Source organism: Amborella trichopoda, chromosome 8 (assembly GCF_054954075.1).
Source record: "Amborella trichopoda isolate Santa Cruz 75 chromosome 8, AtrichopodaSantaCruz75HAP2 v2.0, whole genome shotgun sequence".
Taxonomy (NCBI): domain Eukaryota; kingdom Viridiplantae; phylum Streptophyta; class Magnoliopsida; order Amborellales; family Amborellaceae; genus Amborella; species Amborella trichopoda.
In genome coordinates this window covers 15,191,268-15,214,892 of record NC_142343.1, presented here as the reverse complement: position 1 = coordinate 15,214,892, position 23,625 = coordinate 15,191,268, and the positions used below count along the sequence as shown (strand labels likewise).

General features: G+C 35.4%; 1 long non-coding RNA gene across 6 annotated transcripts in view; it reads right to left on the bottom strand.

Annotated features, from left to right (window-relative positions):
* The window catches only part of LOC110007259 (uncharacterized), a 43,802-nt gene extending 27,110 nt beyond the window's left edge, over positions 1-16,692 (bottom strand). For all 6 annotated transcript variants that reach the window (XR_016061334.1, XR_016061337.1, XR_002280936.2 and 3 more), the window contains exons 1-2: positions 16,473-16,692; positions 11,361-11,436 (exon numbers count right to left, since the gene is read on the bottom strand). This is a non-coding gene — a long non-coding RNA (uncharacterized LOC110007259). The remainder of the gene's footprint in view (positions 1-11,360; positions 11,437-16,472) is intronic.
* Positions 16,693-23,625: the final 6,933 nt, after the last annotated feature.

The window sequence follows — 23,625 nt, the reverse complement described above, 5'->3', positions numbered from 1 at the left end:
AGAAACTTTAGTTAGATTTTCTTCATTCCTCATGAAGACTAATTCTGAATCTGAATTGCTGTTTTTTTATGTAGTTTCTACTTCAAATATAATTGATTCATTATCAGATATTTCTTCTCCAAAACAAATCTCAAACTTGTTTGCTTCAAGGATTTTTATCATTTTCTTGATATTTTTTCCTTTTTAAGGACAATTAGAAGCAATATGTTTATATTTAATACATATATAACAATGACAACCTTTTTTTGGTTTATTGTTGTTTTTCTTAACTAAGTAGCATTTTTTACGATTAAAATTTTTCCTCTTTTCCACTTTTTCCATTTGAATTTGTTTCTTTTGAAAAAATTCTTTAATTTTTTTCTCTTCGACACCAAATTCAAAATCATTTTTAAGATTTCAGCTACAGTCTTTCAAGCCAAGTCCTTTCTTGACTTGCTTTGCAGCTTTTAGAAAATGTTTTTCAATATTTTGAAAAACAAATTTTATTCTATTTCCGAGGGTATATTTTGATGTTGTTTTACTGACATATTTTACATAGTCAGTTCCACAAATTTCATCTCAAGGAATTGGTAATTTTCGGAAAAATTATTTTTTTCCAAAAATCTGTCTTAACATTGTCCAACATTTGATACCACTTTTGATATTCTTTAGCAAATGATTCGAATTCTTGAACCTTACAGAGTTTTAATTCTGACAATGTATAATTTGCATCATTTTGCAAACTATACAAATCAACATATCCACAAAATTCTTCCTTTAGGATTTTTGTGAAATCTTTTAAAATATCTTCCATTTCCTTATCTTTCTTTGAGAGTAAAGTACTTTTTCTACTTGTCTTTTAGTTGAATTCTCCCATTTTCTAGGAACTTGCAGGGTATCTCCTTACAATGTTCCTGCTAGATAGTCTAAAATGTTTTTTCTAGACCTATAATGAGATATAACTAGGGTCCTTGATTGGGTGAATTTAATATTTCAGAATATAAACCATATCATCTGGATATTTTAAAGATACAAGACCAACAACATGTGCGTGTAGTCTAACTGCCCCCCTATTATAAAAAAGGGAAAAAATGAATACTTCTATACACGCAACTGGAATAGAGTACAAAGCAAAAAATGTCTCAGTCTGACTAGGAAATAAAAAATTTCTCGTTCCAAAAATTTTAATCTTTCCTTTCATGCAGGTGATTTTAAAAATTTCTTTCTGAAAAACAATTTATTTCAAAATCACTATCCAATAGAAATCCATGAAGACAAATTGGTACTTACTCAAAAAGGAAAAACTGTATCAATTCTTATACTTCTAAAACACAATTATCGTTGTCAAATAGGATTCTCGCAGCAAAGCGTGGTGATTTTATCCAAGAAATCAATGAAATAAAACAATATAATGAAAATCATTGGTTACATAAAACTCTTAAACCAAATTTCAGTGATAATCATTTAAAGCTAAGGTATAGAAACCCTAGATATTGTGATCCAAACAGGATTATTAGAGTTAAGCCTATGGTCTATACTAAAAAAGATATAGACGAATTTTCTATACAAATAAAAGAACTTTTAGAAAAATGACTTATAGACCTAACTACAAGTCCACATTCAAGCCCTGCTTTTATAGTAAGAAACCATAATGAAGAAAAAAGAAACATAGCCAGAATGGTTATAAATTACCAAAGACTAAATCAAAACCTTGAATTTGATGTATATTTTAATACCTAGAAAAGTTGTGTTAATCCATCAAACAAATAATTCAAAATATTATAGTAAGTTTGATTGTAAATCAAGTTTTTGGCGAATTATGTTAACAGAAGAGTCAAAACCATTGACTACTTTTAGGGCACTCTACAGTCATTGCCAATGGAGGTTACGCCTTATGGATTGTGTAATGCTCCTCAAATTTTTCAAAGATGGATGGACAAAATCTTTTCAGACCTAAAAGATTGATGATTTTTTAGTATTTTCAAAAACACTAGAAGATCATAAAAAACATCTAAAAATAATATACAGTAAAATCCTAGACAATGGAATTATCTCAAACCCTAAAAAGATTGAAATTGAAAAAACAACAATTGAATTTTTAGGAATATCTTAGACCAAAAAGGTAGAAGATTACAAAAGCATATTGTCGCCAAAATCAAAAATTTTCCTGACAAACTCGTGGAGAAAAAACATTTGCAAAGTTTCCTAGGAATTCTTAACCATGAAGGAAACTTTATTTCAAATCTCTCTAAAAAGAAGAAAATTTATTAAAGACGCCCAAAAATCATAAAGAAATCACTAGGGATACTAAAGACTTAGAAATAGTCAAAAAATTTAAAGCTGATCTTGAAAATGTACCAACTCTTTATTTTCCTAGGAAAGGGGAAAAACTGATCCTTGAAACTGATGCTTCAAATAAAAATTGGGGCGCAGTTTTGAAACCTATGGTGAATAAAGAACAACTTATATGAGGCTATAATTCAAGCAAATTTAAACCAAATGAGAAAAATTATACCACATATGAAAAAGAACTTCTTGCAGTTCTTAGAGGAATAAAGAGATTTCACATATATTTGGCACCATAAGAATTCAATATTAGGACAGATAATAAAGAGGTACAAGATTTTCTCACAAATAAAAAAGGGGAAGATAATCTCAGAAGAATTCGATGGTCTAATCAAATTCACCATTACAATTTTCAGGTCGAATATATTAAAAAAATTAATAATGTTCTTGCAGATCTTTTCAGCATGCATATAGACAAGCCAGATGGATAAAAGTAAGAAGGCAGTTCTAAGCAAGGAACAAAAGAACAAAAGTCTTAAACAAAAAAGAAAATTAAACTTGAGATACAACCAAAAAAAGAAAACTAGAGAAACCCGTCTATATTCTCACTTTGCTCAATCTCAAACTTTTGAACCGTTATCTTACAAAGGCATTGTAAAAACATAAAAACAGATTCAGGAATTTATTCCAGTTGAAACTAAAATAATTTCCAGTTTTTATCGAAATCCTAAAATACCCAATGACATTTATGAAGAACTAAACGAGGTACGGAAAAACCATATTTTCGAAAACATATCAAAATTTCGAAAGTATATGGGAAAATCATCAGACCTGATAGCAAATCAGAGTATAGAATTTTCAAAATTAAAAGAAAAGGTATGTGAGTCATTTAAACTAACATACTAGAATGAAGAATTTTCTTTTGATAAAATCAATTGGTTTTTAGAAATTGCTCATCTCATAGATAATCAAAGTAATGAGCCAATATTTAAAAAAATCAAAAGAATATGTTTATACGAAAAGGCAAGAACTGTCTTACCTTTTGGAGTTTTTGAAAAAATATCTAAAATTGTTGATTCTGAACAGGCTTTCAAAATTTTGGATCTACTTAAAAAGTATTATCCTGGTTTGTTCAAAGATTCCCGAAATAATATTAAAACCGTCATATAATCATTAATCATGAAGAATGGTGTTCTGTTGCAATTGCTTGGAGAATTACGGGAAGATTAGTCTTTAAGCATCTAGAATGGATGCGAATTAGACATTTCTCAAATTTTACAAATAGTATGCTATATAAAGTTTTCAAGTCCTGGAAATTCAATAAATAATTTACTTTTCATATTATAAGCACAATTGTTTGGAGATCTCGAGAAAGATTTTATCAACCTTATCAAATTTGGTATTTGATAAAAGAAGAAGATATTTCTGGCCAGAATGTTAAAAAATATGCTATAAAAAATATTGTTTCATTTAGCCAAGAAATTTGTTCCCCGGGGATATGATCATTCTTTCAAAATTAGTGACGGAAGAAGATTATTTGTCATATCTTTGCCAACAAGCCACTGTCCTACTGTTAAACAATTAAGAGAGACAGAAGAATTTGTGACCCTATGTGAAAGGCCTGCAAGACTAGACATGCCAATCGAATTTATCATGGAAGCAAATGATATTTTTGAAGAAGAATTCAAAAATGCTTATCTTGAATGGGAAGCGCGTCGTGGTCCAAAAGATGATTTAAGTGATTATAGTTTTGATAGTATTGGAGGGAGAATTCAATATTCAAAACATGATGGAAGGATAGAAGCGTAGTGAGACCGTGGCACTAAAACATACTAGACAAGTAATGATACTGGACGGATCGACTGTAGCTTTATTCAGCACATGTGTCTATACAAAAGAAGATGACTGTACAAGAATCTACTTTTACTGTGTTGCCGACAGTACGAAAAGAATCAACTTTTCACTATTCCAAATTACAAAATAATATGCTTGTCCTATTAAAGATAAGAAAGCATCCAACTTTCTGTTATGCGGAATTAAACGAGTTTGAAATCCGAAGCCTCAGAACGACTATAAGAGGAACCAGACAGGTTCACAGAAGGATGAAGTTTTAGAAATCGTCTTCCATCTTCTCTACTTCTCCTTCTTTCTCATCTTCATTACTGTAATTTCATAGTATTATTGTGTGAAGTATACTGTAATGATTTGGGTTTTCTTTTTTCTTCTAATTTGAGGACTAATAGTTTGTTTGCTTTCTGGAGAGCTTCATGGTATTTAACTGATGATATTTCAAGTAACTGGCCATGAGGAATTTGAATTCTTGTTTTTAATTCTAAAACGATTAATGGTTTGTGATTTTTGGTTTTCAAGGATTTGCACTAAGGCTTTGTTTTGGTTATGAGCATTTTCATATTGCTAATTTAAAGCCGCTTCTACAGCTAAGGGTTGGTTTTGGCCTTGGGCATGGACATTTGGTTTTTTTCCAATTTTTCAAGTATGACTATAAACTCCTGCTGGATTTTCAAAGGTTTTTAATTATTTGTAATTCTGAAACAGAACTGGATCTAACTGATGAGCAAGCAGAGCTTAGGGATTCAGACGTATTGGACAGTCTTTTGGTACTCATTGTTATCTTAAGCATTTCAGATACCTGACGCACTTACTCTCATCTTATGGAAGACTTACTTGGCTTTGATACCAATAAAGGTGCAGATACTACTAAACTAATAAACTAAACCAATGACATATTCATGTGTTTTGTGTGCTTAATCTTTTCTTGGTTTTTCACTTTGATATTTCATCTCTCCACCCTCTGTGTTTTCTTGTTGATTGCCCTTACATGCCCGTACGCTCTTTGATAGCCACTCTATGGATCTTTTACATCAAAAGGTTAGGGTTTTGTTCGCCATAAAGTTACCTAAGTTTAAGGATTGTTTTAAAACTATATAGGTTTAAGGTTTAGGGTCGCCTTATTGTTTTAAAATTGTTTAAGTTTAGCATTTAGGCTTGCTTTACAACTCCAATTGATCCAGTCAGATTCACTAGAAACCTTCATGGCACATATTCATACCTCTTAGGGAATTCCCAGCATTTTGTCTCCCAAGCAAGAGAAAAAAATCATAAAGCAAAATGTTGCTCCTTGACCAATAGGAACCTTGAAAGGCATAATGAGCAAATGTCCCAATACCCTAGGAGGACATGATGATGTGAAACCTCAAGTAGACATACATGCACAAAACCTTTGGGAGAGGAAGTTTCAAAGATCTTGACAACAAAAAACATCCCCATCAGGCAACATCCCTTAGAGAATTATACCAAAATGCTTTTCTAGCCATAAAGAAGAAACTATGCAATCAGAAAAGAAATTCCTTGAGCAGATTGAAAAAACAATCAAGCTCTTACGGCTCATGCCTCTGCTCGAAAGGATTTACAGATGAAGTGCAAAGATGAGTCTCAGTTCTCATGCCCCAAAATAAGAAATCTCACTTCAAAAGGGAATAGAAACCAGAGAAACACAGATGGAAATTCCTCAGGAAAAAGCAAAGAAAATGACCAATTACAGGTGTTTCATCTGTAAGAAGAAAGGGAATTACGCCAAAAATTGTCCCAGAAAGCTAAAAAGAAACAAGGTTCTGCACCGAGTTTCTAAATATATGTCAAATCCCGATGCAGACCTCAAGCAAATTTTTCATTATATGATGAGACCTGCTCAAACTCTATCCTTTGTAATTGGATACTCATCTGACCCAAACTCAGAGCTTGAGTTTGAAGAATTGTTTACTTTAGAACCCCTTCCAAATCCAGGCTCAGAAATCAAAATCACCACCAAATACCGATGCCATTTATCCAAAGTCCAAATCTTGCTCGAGAAATATTCCAAGCCAATCCCAGCCATAGCCTTTTTCGATACTGGAGCAGCAGTATCAATCATAAATCTAGACCTTCTACCCCTAATCCATTGGAAGCCTTATGAGCAAACCTTCAGAGCTGCAAATGGTGAAAAATTCATGATTAACAAGATCAGTAAACCAATCACCATAAAACATTTCCCAAAATTCAAAATCCACCATAGGGTTCTTGGCTCCATTTACAAGGCAAAGATTTACAGATAGGATATGATGTCCTACATTCACTACTCCCAATGCTCAAATGGATAGATGATGGATTGAAATACCACAACCACCTTCTTCCCTGAACATCCACCCCAAACTTTTACCTACTTGTTGATTTCCAGACCAACATCATAAAAACCTCCTTTGCGGAGTCCCATACACAATTCCTTACCAAATGCCAGAATCCTCTCTAGAATAACCCCAAATACTTTGTTCAACTCCCATTAAAGAAAAATGAAGATAACAACCCAACCAAAGCAAGCCACCTTCGAAGGGAAAATGAAGGGGTAATAAGGTTGAAGTTCTCTCTGCTTAACTCCATGTTATCTCGAGTTGTTTAACGGTTACCGCTGTGCACCTCTGCTATGGGATTTACATCTTAGGCTCTGATATCAATTTAGGATAACAACAGCACCCTGAACCCTACCTTTTGAAAACCCTTTTGAAAGAAAAACCTTAAACTGAAAACTTGAAATTTAGGATAATAGCAGCACCCTGAACCCTAGCAAACCCTAAACCTTTTCCCTTTCGAAAACAAAACCTTAAACTGAAAATTTGAAAACCCTAAACCATTGTGATGTGAAGGATCCACTCAGAGTGGCCATCACAAAGCATACAGGTATCAAGCTATGGTAGGCATAAAGGATCACAAGAAAGGACACAAAGCCAAAAAGCTAGATATTTTTACTAAGGATCGTTGGAACTCTAACAAAACTTAGAGCCCTAAGAGAAGAGGCAAGAGGGGACGCTTCCCGAACTCTACATGATAATAATGTTTTCATTTTTTTATCCAAAGAATGATTTTCATTCGTTATCAAAAGAAAAATGATTTTCATTCCTACCTCTAATTACATCAGTGGGAGCGGCACATTACTTTTAAACAAATCGTTCATTTATCATCACAAGAAAGAATTGTGACAAGACTAGTTTCGACTGCTAAATGACAGCCTAGCCAGGTAGTGTGATATTCAAAATAAAGTCCCTCCCTAAGGCAATGAGAGTCTTTAAGGACAGTCATAACTCAGCAGGCATAGTAAAATTGCATAGAGGTCAATTTTCATTTATCGATCTATAGCCTCAAGAAAGATAATAAAGTTGCACCTGATATAATACCATGTGTTGTGTCATGATATAACATTTTACATGAACATAAGGATATCCGTAAAAGAAGTTTCTCAAAAGAATGCAACTAGAGGGTTGGGTGAGCATGTTGATCGCTCAAAGACATAATTTCGCTCCTACCTCTTCACAAAGCCTCAAAAGGCCGAGTGGGAATGATGGAATTATGTCTGTGTGAACTGTGATTCGGTTAAAGCCTAAAAACCCTGGCTCGTGAGGCGATTGAGAGAAGCCATTTTTTTCTTTAGATCGAGATGTTTATGGGTTCCCTCGGTATGGATGCCTCATGACATTTGTAGACCATGCGTTTGTGAATGGATCGTGTTCTCTGTGTTTTAGTTTGCCCTATGTGAGTGAACTTAGGCTCTAAGAGGACAAGAGCCAAAACCCTAACTCATTGTAATCACTCACAGTCATAATGGGAATGCCGCTCAGGCCAATAAAGATGCCTATGCCACCTGGGTCTCTAAGAACCGCACTGCAATGAACACAATGACTGAGACATACACAAGAGAGTATGAGGTGTGCAGGATAGTGAATGAAATAATGGATAGCCCCAAGAAAGCATATGACACACCTTCACAAAACCGAAAGGTTTACATCATGAAGCAATTACTGGACTTTCGCATACCAGAGCAGTGGAAGGTCGGCGACCACGTACGATGATCAGCGAGCTCGATGCAGCCAAGATGACTTTTGATGTTCCAACCCATACTACTATATTTTTTCTCTACCCTGTCATCCTCATGGGATGTATTCACAGCAAACCTAGTGGCTATGAGACGCCGCTGGCATTTGACGAGATCGTGTATTTTCTGGAGGCCGAAGAAGAAAGAATGGCAAGGAAGGTCCATGTGGTAAAATCTAACCCCGATGGATCTAAAGTTGAAGAGAAGGCTTGGACCAGGACTCACCTAGCCCGGGAAGCCCGCCTAGCTCTCAATTGACTGTTTTTTAAAATCACTGAGCCCTACAGCAGCAAGAGAAACACGGCCATTCCAATCCCAAACTGCAACATAAATCCCACAACGAGAGTCATAATCCACTTTGGAGCTCCAAAGGCACAACTATAACCTCTACTGCCTCGCACCATGTCGAAGCTGAACAACTTGCCATGCAGAATGTCGTAGTGTCATGTTGCGTCTGAGATGCAAAGGAGCAGCATTAGGGACTGCCACACCACCATCACCTAGAGGAAATCATGTATACGGGAGGGGGATTCGGGACTACCACCCCACCTGCACCTAGAGCAAATCATGTCTAAGGGGGGGATTCGAGACTGCCACCCCACCATCACCTAAAGCAAATCATGTCTAGGGGGGGATTCGAGACTGCCACCCTACCATCACCTAGAGAAAATCATGTCTAAGAGGGGATGCATGCCTTCATCTGCTATAGTGGTTGGCCCATTTCATGTCGGGGACGTGACGACGCAGCCTCAAACCCATCCCCAGCACCATCACCCAGAGCGAATCATATCTGATGGCGAGGCAAAACATGCCATGCTCTGTCAGTGACGCAACAGCGCGGTAGCGTCAAGACTGCTACCCCACCACCACCGAGAGTGTATTCATTTCAGGGAGGGAGGCCGGTCTTCATCCGTTGTCACGTTGGGGATACCGCAGCATTCACTGCCTTCGATTGAGACATGCCATGTTGTGCATGCGACGCAACAACGCAGCTTCAGGACTGCCACTCCACCATCACCGAGAGCGAATTCATGTCATCCACTGCCTTAGCTTGATCAAGACGTGCCATGTTGCGGCTAAGACACAGCGGCACAATGTCAGGACCGCCTCCACCATCATCCACTGCCTTCTCAAGACATGCCATGTTGTGCCTGCGACACAATAGCGCAGCATCAGGACTGTCACACCACCATCACCTCTAGTGAATTCATGTCAGGGAGGGAGATTCATCCGCTGTCACGCTGGGGATGGCACAGCGTCAAGTCATCCCCACCATGAATTTGTTGCCTTGTTTGACAAGATTTTTCAGCTAAATATCATCTTCTTATTGTGCCTGCAACGAAACAACGTAACTTCAAAACTGCCACCCCCACCGGCACCGAGAGCAAATTCATGTCATCCACGGCCTTAGCTTGATCAAGACGTGTCATGTTGTGCCTAAGATGCAATGGCACAGCATCAAGACCGCCACCCCCACCATCATCCATTGCCTTCAGTTAGGACATGCAATGTTGTGCCTGCGACACAACAGCGCAGCATCAGGACTGCCACCCCACCATCACCGAGAGCAAATGTATGTCAGGGAGGGAGGCGAGCCTTCATCCGCTATCACACTGGGGATGGCACAGCGTCAAGTCATCCCCACCATGAATTTGCTACCTTGCTCGATCACGTGCATAGCTAATAGATATGATGAGATTCTTCAGCTAAAGATCAGCATCTTTTGGCATTCCTTCAATGTCCAATCGACGAGTCAAAGAGCTGGTATACTTGGCTGCCATGCAAACTCATCCCACACAATAGCCAACCCCCTAAATTTGCAATGACGGGGGTCAAAAGAGAATATGAGGATCTAGGAATAGGAGGAAGGCGGGTGGATTAGCTTGGCTAGATGCAGGTTTGACAACACCCCACCTGTCAAGGTACAAAGGATGCCATTTCTACGTCCCACCTCAATTTCTTGAATGGAATGGCTTCAAGGCACCTCCACTGTCCAATCGACCAGTCAAAGAGCTGGATTGGCCAATTGCAGGGTTGACAACCCCCAGCTTTCAAGGTACAAAGGATGTTATTTCTGCATCCCACCGCATGTTCTTGAATGTCATGCTGTTAAGGCGCCTCCACTATCCCATCGACAAGTCAAAGAGCTGGTACTCTTGAATGGGCTTCCATGCAAACTCATCTAACACCACAGCCAACACCTTAAATTTGCAATGATGGGGGGGTTTGAAAGAGAATCCGGGGATCTAGGAACAAGAAGAAGGTGGGTGGATTGGTCAGTTGTAGGGTTGACAACACCCCATCTATCAAGGTACAAAGGATTCCATTTCTGCATCCCACCTCATGTTCGATATTCTTGGCATCCAAGAAAAGCATGATTTTATGGGAGAGGTCATGCAGTTGAATTATGCTATCATGTTTGAGGGAGATGGTGAAAATTGGAGACGTTTCTTGGTGTGGGAGAATGGGAGGAAGATAGCACAGTGTTAAGAGAGAAAATGAGGGAAGAGAGAGTGGACCCGCATTGAGACGCTCTAAGACCCAAGATACAAGGGACAAGCAACTTGAGCAAGCAAGTCATCAGGCAAAATGGCCGACAGAGAACTCATCATGAGAGTGAATGGCAATTACCAAGTCAAATAGAGTGGATGAGAGAGAGAGAGAGAGAGAGAACTCATCATGAGAGTGAATAGAAATTACCAGGTCAAATAGAGTGGATGAGAGAGAGAGAGAGAGGGAGATAGGTACCAGGTCAAATAGAGTGGATGAGAGAGAGAGAGAGAGGGAGATAGGTACCTAGTTAAAGAGAGAGAGAGAGAGGGGGAGATAGGTACCTAGTTAAAGAGAGCGGGGGTGAGAGAGAAGGAAAGTTACCTAAGTGAGAGAAAAATGTGAGAAACAAAGTTCCTAATGAAGTTCACAAATCATTAAATAAGTTACCTAGTCACCTTTTTTTGGTTATCACCAAAAGTCAATTGAAATCAAGTTCATGAATCATTAAAAGACTAAGATTTTGCTTTTCAAAGGTCAAAACAGCGACTATCTAAGTAATTGAAGATGTACCGCTAGAACCATAATCCAGTAAGGTAATAAGCAAATGGTTGTAGCTGCATGAAGCAAAAACAGATAGCTAATATCCTAAAACCAAATAGAAATTAGAGAATAGAGAACACACAACAGACGCGGCAATGATGATTCGTAAAATCCAAGGCACAAAAGACCATTTCTGTTGTAAGAATGCACCTTGAGTCCTGATGAAACAACAAAAATTACAGCAGTTATCATATTCAATTTCTCAAGTAAACTCAAAACAACGACTACGTAAGTAATTGAATATGTACCGCTAGAACTATAATCCAATAAGGTAATATGCAAATGGTTGAAGCTGAATGAAGCAAAAACAGATAGCTAATAATAGCCTAAAACCGAATAGAAATCAGAGTATAGAGAACGCACAACAGACGAGGCATTGATCATTCGTAAAAGCCAAGGTTTAATGCGCAAGCTGAATGAAGCAGAAACAAATAGGTACAAGCCTAAAACCAAATAGAAATCAAAGAAGAATAGAGAACGCACAACACACAGTGTAATGATGATTTCTAAAAGCCAAGGTACAAAAACCATTTCTGTTATAAGAATGCACCTTATATCCTGATGAAACAACAAAAAAACAAATTATGGCATTTATCATATTCAATTTCTCAAGTAAACTCGTAACAGAAAGCTACCAACACTGACAATTAAGTAAAAAAGTTCGAAAGTGAAATTTTTCATATGCCACTAGGTTTTAACCGTAAAAATTACAAGGCATTTTTTTTTTTTTTTTACAATGGTGACATGAAATTTTTCAGATGCCACTTGTCTTAAATAAAATATTCTATGAAGCAATAGCCCATTTTGTTCGACATGCATACTAATTCTTATTTAATAAACCTAAAAGAAGTGGCAAACATACTTTTCAGCGTACTCTGTTATTAACCTTATACATTTAATTATTCATTCATTCACAAAATAACAAAGTACATCAACAAAATACAGCAGTAATGCAATTTATAAAAATTGCCATCAAAATATACAACATTACAACATTACAGAAAAAGAAAAGAAAACCTGCCTTTTTCCCCCTAACTCTAGACACATCTATATATCACTGTTAACACTTGCACCAGGACTCCATCTTTAGTCAAATGCTGCTGAGTTTTTTTCTCTATATACATGCATGAACCTAACATCTTTATCAGCAGAATGATGCATAACCTTATCCCAAAGCATCATAAGAGACCATGGAACCTCCATTTCCTTCTTACACCAACAAATCGCATTCATGGAATCACCCTCAATGATCCACTTATCACCAAATTGCTCAGCCAATTTAATCCCTTGCAACACTGATCTCATTTCAGCCTCATTTGTTGTAATAATACCCACAGGCCCACAATATCTCTTTAAAATTGTCCCGATACGATCCCTAAGTACCCCTTCAATAACAGCATCTCTATGGTAACCCAACCGATACCCACTCAGCTAACTTATGTTTTCCATTGAATCCATCCACTCCATCCCCTTCCCGTCAAAACATCTTCTATTCTTCTCCTTCCAAAGTTCCCACACAAGAGCCCCTTTAATGACTTTCCAAAGTGAATTTCCTTCAACCTTGAACATGACATTATGTGAAATTATTACATCCATGCTCTGTAACATCTACTGTAACACCACTTCCATCAACATCAAATTCCATATTTGCCATGATACTCACAAATGCAAAAACAGATGGTCACTGCTCTTCATCCTGTTTACAAAGAATATATATATTTGTTAAAATTTTCCCCCTTTTACTAAGCAAATGAATAATCAGCAGCCTGTACATGCTAAGCTACCAACTAAAACATTTTAATTTCTTTGGTATTGGCAACTTCCAAAGCACCTCGTCCATCTTCTTCTATCGGTAAAGAGCAAGACAGGCCTAACTAACAGTAAAAGCCCCTTCTTTGGTTCCCAAATGATCGTATCTCTTTTTCTTGGACAGTAATAGAACTCTTGTGACATCTGCAAACACCTAAAATATTGGTCCATGTCCTCTTTCACAATCTTGTTGTAGATGCGAGTAATATTCCAGATAGCATCATACCCATATCAAGTGACCATTTCTTTAATATTTGAATTTTTTGAAGCCACTTTTTCAAACAAAGCTGGGAACTGTATACCTTTGTACACCTGTCCCCCATCCACTTCTGTTGCCAGAATCTGTTTTGCTCCCCATCTCTTCCAAATCAAAGTTATACTTTTCTTGTTTAAATCCTTAACTACCATATTACGTTGTAGGTCTTTCCCATGTTTCAAACCCATTCCACCTAGTTTCATAGGGATACAAACCTTAACACAAGCCACCAAACTGGTGTTTTTTTTCTTTTTCTTTTTCTCCCCACAAAAGTCTCTTTTGACAGACTTGGCAATATCTCTTGGTATTTATTCTAAACAAATATCTCTTGGTATTCTAAACAAAAACATAGTAAACTGGTAAGTCGACTTTGTCAACTTAATTAAAGTCAATCTCATTCCCAAGGATAAAATTTAGCTTTCCATAAGTCAAGCTTAAACTGTACTCTTTGGATCACAGGGTCCTAGATCTAAGAGAGCCCTTGACTCAATTAGAGGTAATCCCAAATACTTTAACACGAAACTTCCTTACAGCGCATCCAAGGATTGCAGCGTACTATAAATGTGATCTATCACTCACTTCAAATCCCTACAATAGTCCAGCCTCCACTCTTTAGCATAACACTAAATATTTCAGCCATTAAGGTAAACAAAAAAAGGGATAGTGGATCACCTTGCACATCTTGTTGCTTTGAAAAAGGCTTTTGAGATCAAAACTGAAACATGGGCAGAACTAAAACAATCCTCAATACAAGTTATCCATTTAACTCCAAAACCCATTGCATCAATTGCTTTCATAAGCACACCCCAGTCTACCTTGACATAGGCCTTTTCCAAATCAATTTTAGATGTTAAGCCTGCCTCCCCCCTAGCTTTACAGTTTAAGCACACAAAATATTATTCGTTATATGTCTCCCTTTTATAAATGCAGACTATGTGGCCCATTACAGGGCAAAATATTTCGTGTGCTAAAAGTGTAAAGCTAGGGGGCAGGCTATGTGGCCCATTATAGGGCTTATGCTTCTCTACCTAGCATTAGTTAACACTTCAAATAAATAAATCTAGAGCCATCCCAGATGTGTTTTTCATGGGGGTTGCCCCAATGCATAACTACTCCTCCCATTTCACCTCCCCTTCTCCCTGTACTTTGTCTTCCTTTCCTTTGTTTACAACTCCGAAAGCAACTTGGTGCATCCGTTTCCCTTAACTTTGCTCTCAAAAAAATAAAACTAAAAGAAAAGGATAATAATTCCTAGCTTAATACTTAGGAATGATACCCAACTTTAGGCTTTTTAAACATGGCAGTTTATTTCTAAAATTCACTTACAATTTGTCTCCCAAAATTACATCCCCATGAGATGTGAATCTAACATGATTGCAGAAACCATCAACCATAACAAAAAGGTTCACAAGCCAAGCTTCCGAACAACATGCTAAGTCACTGAAATAACCTTTAGATATCAATTCCAAAAAAAAAAAAAAAATTACCTCAAAAAAACAAGATATCAATTCCAAAACTCGGTACCATTCCCTAGAGCTAGTGAGTATTTAATTCTTCATCAAACATGTATAAAGGGACATGTTCATGAGAAAGGTATATTCAACAGTTCCACTATTGGATACTTGTACATGCTTAATTCATGGGCGTTGACAAAATACAACACTGATACCCAAAAAAAGACAATCCTATGTACTTTTAGTATAAAAAGACACAAATATAAACATATAACAAAAACAGAAACCATCAACCATATAAAATGTTCACATGCCAAGGTTCCGAACAACAAGGTGACTAAATTCACCTTTAGATAGATTCTTCAAAAACTCGGTACCCTTTCCTAGAGCTAGTGAGTATTTAACTCTTCATCAAACATGTCTAAAGGGACAGTTTTTTGAGAAAGGTGTATTTGAGCAGTTCTAATACTGGATAAATATGCTTGCATGGGTGTCGACACAATACAACACTGATACAGAAAAAAGACTTAGGTACTTCTAGTATAAAAAGACACAAATATAAACATATAACAAAAACAGAACATATATGTTTCCATTATTTCATGTAAGTCGAAAAGGAAAACTTGTATCAGCATGCACCTTGGATTTTGAAAATTGTAGATTCCAATCACTAGTCCTCACTACCATGTCCATATATTTGGGTATCTTAGGTCTCAAATGACTAATGCTGGTAATAACCTAGTTCTCATCTTTAGAGTGGAATAATTTACACTAGAAAGACAACCTTGATACCGGTAGGAGATCATGCGTCGATCCTTGAATATTCTTGAGCATAATAGATGGGAAGGAATATATTCTTGGGCTTAATACAAGGATGGATTTCTCAAAATTTAGCAATACATTTCAAATTTAACATGCGCACCTATGTCCTTAGATTTCACAAATCTTCTATATTTTCTTGTTTCTTTAAATTCTACAGCCCCCAATTTGACATTAAAAAGCATACTAATATGAATCTCGTTTTCTTCAGTTTTCATTTTCAGCTCAACCAAGGATACTCTGTTTCCATGTACTATAACACAAATAATTGAAAGAACTAATTATTATGCCAAATGGCCTACCCTCAAAGGGACAGTCGAGAGGCAAGATAGGGTTTTCTCAGTAACTACACTGTAAATCAATATATATATATATATATATATATATATATATATATATATATATATATATATATATATATATGGGCTTCCTGGATTTAGGGCTGCGATGGATTAGGGCTTCTTTTCCTGTATTGAGAGAGATCAAGAGGTTGCAGGAAAAAGGGGGAAAGAGAAAGGCAGATTCAAAGATCAGGAGAGAGAGAGAGGGAGACGGAAAGGGAGACTGCAGAGAAGAGAGGAGGAAGAGGGAAGGTGTAGAGAGGGCGGGGTGGAAGGGCTTCTCCACCTGCATTCAAATTGAAAAAAATGATCGGTGGGGAAGAGGGAGAGAGATCAGTATATGGGGCGAGAGAGTGAATTAGCGATGGGAGAGAAGAGAGAAGAAAGAGGAAATTAGGGGAAAAATGGTCGGTGGGAGAGAAGGAGAGAAATCGGTTGACGGAGAGAGAGAGATGGGCAAGAAACAAAAAGAGATGATGGGAGAGAAGAAAGAGAGATTTAGAGAGAGAAATTACCTGCTATAGGAAGTGATTTCCACTTCCTATCATGCATGCCCTAATTTTAGAGAGAGACTCTCGTTCAAAATTAATTTTAGAGAGGGAAAGAGAATCCTCTTCCCTGGTTGTAGCGAGAAGCTCCTTGCCACCAGGAGAAAGTTAACTTAGAGAGAGGAGAGACGAGTTGCAGAGAGAATATCGCATTAGAGAGAGAGTAATTTGAAAATGGGTTTGAATGAGGAAGATGCGGAAGGTTTTATAATCTTTGGGATCCCAACCGTTTTGGGGTCCATAAACAGTCAGCATGCATCTGATCCAACGGTCATCTTTGGAAATCCCATGTCCCAGGTGGGGCAGGGACCTCGTACGCTTCTATGTATTCATGCCTAAACATTTCATGCTACCAAGGGATCATGCTGTTCATTTACTCTCTAGGTCAAAATTAAATAATTTTGAGGGATATAGCCTTTCAAGGTATATGCAATTAACAAAAAAAAAAAAATCCCAAATTGCATTATTTTATGGGCCGGAAAGAAATAAGCTTCAAGATTAAATAGATGCCGTTTAATTTTTGAAGGGTGAGATTTTAGTGTTCGAAAACTAATAGTTCAGATTTTGTTCTTTTGAATATTTTTATCTAATAATTTTTAAGTGTTTCTGAAATTTCAGATCAAATAAATTTCCTAGAGATAGTCTTTTGCTAGAGGAGTAAGTGTGTAAAAATGCTTTTGAATAATTTCATCTAGTGAATTTTAAGTGTTTCTGAAGATTTCAGATCAAATAAATTTCCTGAGTTAGTCTTTTGCCTACGGGAGTAAGTGTGTACAAATCTCCCACAGGACTAGGAATACATTTTGAACCCCAAATTTTGGGGGTATAACCTCTTCAGCCCAATCTTATATTCAATTAAAAGAATTTCCAAATTACGTTCTCTATGGGCTATAAGAAAATAATGCCTCAAGATTAAATAGAAACCAATGAATTTATGAAGGATGAGATCTAATTAGTGGAAAACTCAAATTCCATATTCAAATTACATTCTCTATGGGCTATAAGAAAACAATGCCTCAAGATTACATAGAAGCCAATGAATTTTTGGAGGATGAGATCTAATTGGTGGAAAACTCAAATTTCATATTTTTATTGTTTTGAATATTATCATTGGAGTAAATTTTAAGAGGTTCCCTAATTTTGGATCAATAAAATATTTCCAAGTTAGTTTTCTTAAAACACGCTCCAAGGGAGAATAGCTTATCTAAAATTAATATTACCTAGATAATATAAGTCTATTAGCTGTTGGTGCATATATTATATTATATGTAATATTATTTAATTATTTAACTTTTTTAATTACTTTGAGCTATTTTTAGCTATTTATGGCTAAAACATAAGGTTTTTAGCAAATTACTTTCAACAGAGTAAAAGCAATTTTACATAAATATGAATTCATACTTAAAATTACCAATAGGTTATCACAGACATAACACACATTGCTAAACAATGGATCAGTTATTGTCAGGATTAAGGTAATTGAAAAGGAAATTATCACAAATATACCTATATTTTAGCTTAATTCAGAAAAAATCCCCAACTTCCAAAAACCTTGTCTATACCCTTTCTCATTATTTCGTATTTTTTTGGACCAAAATGACCTTCACGGTAGTCTATTTACCATGAAAAATATTACGGTAATTTAAATACTGTAATGACTATCAAATTTTATACAGTAATTTAGATATATATAGTAATTTAATTACTGTAATATCATAATATCCAATTACGGTACTCGCACTACCGTAATACTTTACATAGATTATACGGTATTAAAATAACCATAATGCTCTCCTGCCTTTTTTTACTATTGTTTTTTCATAAAATCCTATTTTCGCTATTTCTTTACCATTTTCTTCTTTCTTAGCCTCCACTCTCTCTCATCCACTTTCTATCTCTCTCATCCATTTTCTATCATATCATCTATTATTTATCAATCTTTGAACGAGGTCTCTGAGAGCATCAAATATATACACCAACACTATTATATAGGTATGTCATCAAAATATTATGTTGTTTTTCTATAGTGCTTGATGTAGTTTGATTAAAATATTACATAAATAAGTTTTAGATTTATTTATATTGTTGCATAAATAAGTTTTAAATTTATTTATATTATTGCATAAATAAGTTTTAGATTTATTTAATTGCTGGCCATCAAAATAATATTTTTTTATAATACTTGATGTAGTTGGGTTAGCCATTGTAATTTTATTTATATTGTGGCATCTGTATTGCAATCTAGTGTCCCTCTAAAATGCAACATCCTCATTATATGTAAGTATTTTGAATCTTTTTATAAGTATTTTATATTTGTTTCTATCTGAAATTTCTATGCAGTGATTGAGCTTGTACCCAACAATAATGGGTGACAACAGAGTGAAAATCATTTTACATTTTGGTGGTTTTTTTCAAGAGGAAATCTAATGATGGATGTATTTTCTATGATGGTGGGGACGTGAAGGTTATATTTTTTTAAGGGGATCCCATCATTTGACCAAGTAAAGGGTCACATGTCAAAAGTATCAAATTATGCCTCAAGTACCATGACTATTAAGTATGTTGACCTAGGATTACCAAGTAACAATAATATGATGCGTATTGTTGATGATAATTGTAAATATGATGGAAGGGTATTTTCCTATCGCTATGTACATATCAAACAAACCTATTGAGTTTGACTGTACTTAATATCGACCACTAACGATGCCCTAATAATGGTCCATCAAGATTGGTCATATAAGAAGTTTGCAATGAAAATCATTAATTTTCTTATTTGTTAATTTTTTGTTTTGTGTTAGGATAATTCTAACTTGTCTTTAAATTTTTTTCTACAGCACTTACCGACCAGAGCAAGTAGTTCATAGTGAATGTGCTACTAGTATAGGCGTAGAAGATGAGCATGATTCAAAAATCAAGCGGCATATCGATGACATCGATCTTATAGAAAGCCCTTTTAGGATTAACCATTACGAAGTTGTACTTTGAGACGGTCAAGATTTTGATGACATACAGGCATGCCGTAATCACCTTATTGATTATGCCATATCACAAAACTTCAATATGAAGTTTATAAAAAGCGATGTGTGACGTGTATGTACGAGGTGTGCTGCAGATGGGTTTTCATGGAAAATGCATTATTGGAGGGTTAATACAACAAATTTCTTTAGGGTGAAGAAATTTGTAAACATGCACTCATGTGCCAAGGGAATATGTAAGGTTCATCAGCCACTTGCCCGAAGCCACTGGGTGGCAAGCAAGATCAAAGACCGTTTGAATGATATGCCCAATCTGACACCTAGAGATCTAGTTAATAATATACAGCGTGATCACGGTATTATGCTATCTTATCAACAAGCATAGCGGGGAAAAGTGGTTGCACAAGAGATAAATGAGGGCTCCCACGTAAACGCATACGAGGATCTCGTAAATTACCTTCATAAGATCTGAATTACTAACCCTGAAACCGTCACGGTTATTCAAACAGATGATCATGATAGGTTTGAGCGTGTGTTTATTGGCAATCATACATGTTTGTATGGTTTTACATTTGGCTGTAGGCCACTGATGGGACTAGATGAGACATTTTTTAAGGAAAGATACAAAGGGATACTATTGGCTGCAGTTGGGGTAGATGCGAATGAAAATATATTTATCATAGCATATGCAGTGGTTAAGAGTGAAAATACACCAAGTTGGAATTGATTTCTAGAGCTTCTCTATGAGCAATTTTGTGAGAGGCCTGATTTGCCAGCATTTACTATTGTCTTAGATCATCATAAAAGGTTACAAGCTGCAATTGAAAAAGTATTTCTAACCAGTAAACAAGGCTATTGTATAAATTACCTTGTCGATAACTTCAAAAAGGCCTATAGAAATTCGGTACTCACAAAACTTTATTGGAAAGTTACACGTGCATTGTCTACAACCGACTTCGATGAGTACATGATAAAGATTAAGAGTGCAAATACTGAGGTCAATGACGGGATCATGTTACAGCATCCAAAATAAGTTGTATTGGGCTTCTCATCAACCCTGAGGGCGTTATCCTGATCTTAAAATGGAATTTATGATTTCAAATATTAAAATAAATAAATTGACTAACTAACATGATAGACAAAGAATATAATTTTAAATACTTGTACATACATCTCCTTCTTAGATCTTATGTGATATATGTTCTCTCTGTCTATTAAGCAATGTAGGAATCTCATGATCTCCAGGGAAGGGTGCATCTTCTGCCATAATCCCTGTTCAAAAACATCATAAACAACAAACTCATAGTAATCACACATGACTCTTTTGGTTTAATCACAGTGAATCAAATAGGTTTAATCACACTAGACTCTTTTGGTACAAGTGAGTCAAGTAGGTTTAATCATAGTGATTACTACACAAACGTACAAAAGAGCTTAAGCTCTAGGTGTGAACACGAGAAGTTATAAATCCCCAACCAATGCATACATGCGAAATGAACATGAGAAAGTATAATAAAATACAAACAAAAAATACACAATGTTGAACAACTTCAAAGAAACAAAGATTAGAAGAACAAGGTTGTCTGCTAGTCAAATCAATAGGTTGCCGACTCTCAGTGAGTTGCAACCTCACAGAAAAATTTTCTCGAACAATTTATGTTTGCACTATTGTGATGCAACAAAAAACTAATAAAAGGAAGGCAACAAACTACTTTATGTCAAATCTTGCATAAGAATAATAATATGTTTTAGCACAAGAGGGATTTCAATAAAAATATAGCATAACATAATCACAAAGATTGAGTTCACTAAATCAAGATCATGAAATTTTATCACTTAAAGAGACCAAAGCATAAGATAATTATGTAAGGCAATGACAATTATGATGCAAATAAAATATGTAAAAATCCCTAAATTATAAGCTACAAAAAATGCATGCAATTCATATGTCGACATTTACTCGACTTGTTGTTGCATGCAATACAATTTTCAATATTCCAAAAAAACAAATTGCACTAATTTTCAGAGACAGTTATGTGTCTCTGTCTCTCTAAAATTACAGTAGCAGCTCTATATCTCTCTCGAAAATTTCAACATCTTTTTCTGGATAAAATTACAGTAGCATTTATTTTATTTTTATTTTATTTATTTAATTAATTAAAGAGAGAATACTGATAATTTCGTTTAAAGGGATTAGCAAAAAAAAATGAGATTCAAAAATCACAAAAATCATAGCTTCTCATGAATATAATGGCAGTTCGCCACATTTCTTAGAGCCATGAGACATAAGTTCATATACAATTAGGATCATGCTATTATTATCTCTATAAGACAACGTCCGTTTCATTAAGTGAAGCTCTCATCTATAACTATCTTGATATGTTAGATATGTAGCACATTTCCAAGTCTATTCGCATATATATATATATATATATATATATATATATATATATATATAACAAACAAAAAATGCACAATGCGGAACAACTTCAAAATAACAAATATTAGAATATAGAAACAATACAATCAATCATCACACGGTAGGCTCAAAATATGGAATCAAAAAATAAATATACAGCCTCATTTATAAATATAGAAAAATATTTCTTACCTCAAATATCTGATGAGGCAAAGAGATCCGTGAGTTATTGGTGAGAGATTGAGTACAAAGGTTGAGAACCGCAAAGGTTGAGAGCTCTATAATGGTAGAACAAGAACTGTAAAGAAAGAATGCCTCGGTTAGGGTTTATAACATGCGAAAGTATTACGGCATTTCGATTGCCGTAGTAAAACTTCAACTTATTATGGTAGAAAGAATGTCGTAAAGAAAATGTTATCTATTATGGTACTTAAAGTGCTGTAATATTACTTTAAATTATTGTTGTATTTTAATTACCGTAAAACTTGCAATATGTATTACGGTAAAACCACTACCGTGAATGTTATTTTCATAAAAAAAAAAAAAATCCTAAAATGAATAAAAACGGTGTAGACAAAGTTTATGAAAGTTGGGGGTTTTTTTCCAATTAATCTAAAATTAAGGTATTTTTGCCATAATTAACCCACCCTTAAAACAACTTTTTATGATGGATTTTTTATGTGCATCTATAATTCTACATTTTAAGGTTGCAACCTTATATAGATTTTTTCCTATATATATATATATATATATATATATATATATATATATATATATATATGGTTGCAATTAAGGCGCACATTCAAATTTTATCGTAATGTGTAAATTTGGTGTAAAGCATTCTTAGGATTATCCCAAAATATATTTTCATATCTAATTATAAAATTTTAAACTCCAAAAATGGTTAAAATCAAATAGTTCTATAAACATATGAAAATCTTGAAAATGGACAGTATAAATAATGTGCTGCAAAATGCACTATTTCTGGGACTCAAAATCTTTTTCCTTTTTCATACATTTTGTTGTCGAGATGATCAATTACAGGGTTTTTCAACATTAAAACAACCTTTTCCGATGGGTTTTTGAGGTGCACCTGTAATTCTACATTTTAAGGTTGCAACCTTATATAAACTTTTTCCATATATATATATATATATATGGATTTTGCAATAATACATGGTGAACATAAAATTTAATACTCTAAAAATTTTGACATCAAATGCCCTTACAAATATAAGAAATTACATTAACAATGACGCACATGAAAATTAGATGGTTAGATTATCAATTCATGTGTCCACAACTTGTGGCATTAGATGGTTAGAGCATCAATTTCATGTTTCCACAGCCAGTGACATTAGATGGTTAGATCACAATTTCATGTTTCCACGAACAATGAGGTGTATTAAACTAAACTAAATACCTTAGTGCTATCCTCACTTCTTGGGCTTTCCATGAACATGCTGCTTAATCGTGTACTTCTCTACCACTCTTTTTGCAGAACCATGGCTTACTAAGGAGTCCTCTCTTTCTTACTACTCACCCTCCTTTTCTCTCTGTGATCCTTCTCCATATACTACCTCTCTTTCTTACTACTCACCCTCCTTTTCTCTCTGTGATCCTTCTCCATATACTACCTCTTTTTGTGTAGATCATTACCACCATGACTCTCTGCATTACCCACTCCACGAACCCTCGGCTTCTCCCTATGATCTTCACAAGC